Here is a 2,613-nt window from a genome sequence, read left to right on the forward strand (position 1 = left end):
CTCGTCCATGACAGTTTTCACAAGATGCTAACTATAGGAAAGCTGACTCTTTTCAGCCAACGCGAACCCAGATGAACTCCCAAATTTATTGACCTCAGTTTTGATGACTGACAATCTCATTGTGGAAAGCCTGGCCCAACCGATTATTTTCCCACAGTCAACCCTAATATGGCTCCAGACGTCTTATATTCTCACCTGCACCAATACAGAGTACATAATGTTTCACTTTGTTCAGAATCCCCCCGTTAGTAAGATAGCGACACACAAGCTCAACATCCTAAAATCATGACATCATCACAGTGAAAAATACATGTGTTTTGGTACTGGTATGCAAAATGGTTAGCAAAGTACAAACAAGAAATACCCTCAGATATCTTCAGTGGGAACTGGTCTCACTGGCTATACCTGATCAACTATCGGAGCTCCAGCCAGCAACATACTACTCACCTTAAACCTCTGAACAGGGCGACTATGAATACTCTCTGTAATCTGTGAGGCAGTATAATTCTATTTCGGTAACTCACTCAGCCTCCATCTCCCCCACGAGTCTTGCTCTGTACGGAACAGATATCTCACTTGACCAAGCACCTCCTATCGTACTGTCCATTAAATTCCTAACAGAGCTACCAACTCTCCAGTTAGCGAAATACACTCAGTTGCATACCACTTGAACCTTGACGGGAGACTCACCTGGAACCCAGCTGAATCTCGCATTTAGGATGTTTTTGAGCCTCTCCATTTTGGGTAATCGAAGTGAACCGGACCTCTTACAGGAAGTCCTCGTTCTCCCTTGAGTATTAACCAATTTTCTACTCGTGAAGAAAACGTTCCCGTTCTACTTCACAATAGTGCTACGAACCATTATGTATTAGCCAATCATATCCGCCACAACACTTAGAATTTTGTCTAAATAATTGTTGATCAACATTCATCTTATTTCTGAAAGCATACTGCCTAAGGTGCTCAGTTAATGTCCGCTACCCAAAGCCGATTTGAACTTCTGCAATAAGAAGTCGTCCAAATATGATGTACTTCACGCCAGTTCGATTCCTGTAGATTAACGAAGTCATGGTTGTTGTACCTATGACCTAGACATACGAGAAGCTCCAAACCGGGTACTACATTCTTTCCAAAAGTTTTCCTTGTCATGTATTGACAACTCATTCCTCTCCTTGTTCCGATCTAGCCTGTCTGACTGTACACGGATAGTGAAATTCATTGCTTCTCCGTCAATACACAGGTCTGCTAGTGGTGCTTTAGGGAAGCTAGTTCCTTAACTGTATTAATGACCTGGTTACTGAGTAACACTGACACAGCTGTTCATTGGTGGACGATACTGACATTTTTCAACAAGGAACTAAGTGGAATCCTCCCCATTGTCATCAGGAATTTAGGAGCTCTCGGTACGCTTTCATAAAGCTGGACCGTGAACTTATCCGAATAATTGTAGCCAGGTCGCATTCCACTTTACCTTCAACTCAGGATCCCATAAACATGATAATGAGCCAATCTTCATACTGAACCGTATCCGTTACTGACTCCCTCAGCCTCTGCTGCCGCCAAAAAATGTATGTACATATATATATGTATATGTATATATGTATATATATGTGTGTATGATCATGATCTATTAGGCTTGTGCCCCAACTGGTTACATATCTCGACCAATGATTATCCCGAAGCAGAATAATAGCTTTCTAAACTTAGTTCCTGCCCTGCCTCATTGGACTGCTAAGGTACCCACCACATTCTGTGCGTTTGCGAATGCACGGATTCTGAGGGCCTGAAACAAACATACAACTAACCTGCATGGGTATCCTAGCCTCCTTCCGAATGGGACACAGTATGCTCAAGCCAGCCCCACTCTCCTTCCCTTTTGTTTCATTGCGCACTACAGTGCGTTTACTGCTTCTCTAAACCTAACACTAACCACAGCCGTGTAGAGAATATGCACAACTATTCACATACCATCCTCGACAAAAAACACACGTCGTTCCGATCTGAAGTTTTCCCCATTTGATACACATCCATTAGGAACAATCTCTTTACGCACCAAAAGGCCCTTCAACAAATTTCTGTTACTAAAAGCCTAAATGTGAAAACTTTTGACTCACCAACCGGTCCCAAGGCATCCGTAGAGAGCAAATATCAATGAATAGGGTGCTACTGACGGGTAACTCCAGTTTGTATTCTCTTACCGCACTTGATTAGTGAAAGTGCCTACAGTTATTGTTACTTCTCATCTCTTTCCAAGCAAAGCATACCCCAGACCGCCTGATCACCTAGTAGTGAACATCTCTTCGACCATTTTCCGTTAAATGCCAACTACTGAACCCAATACCCTGGCTGAGTTCAGCGACAAACCTTGGGTGACAGCTTTAAACTATCCCTAGTAAAATATCGTTCTCGGCTGCACTGGTCTTTCACAACATGAAGACTGTGCTATCAACTTTCTCTGAGTGCATCTTACACGTACCGATTATTTTCAGGCGTTGCCATTTACTTGCTTACCAGCCTCATCAACCCTTCGAGCTTCAGATTTGAGCCTGGTGCCGTGACCAACATCACACGGACTTGGCTCACATTCAGTTCGACTATTATCCGTCCAGCTGA

Source organism: Opisthorchis viverrini (assembly GCF_000715545.1).
Source record: "Opisthorchis viverrini unplaced genomic scaffold opera_v5_247, whole genome shotgun sequence".
In the NCBI taxonomy this organism is placed as follows: Eukaryota; Metazoa; Platyhelminthes; class Trematoda; order Opisthorchiida; family Opisthorchiidae; genus Opisthorchis; species Opisthorchis viverrini.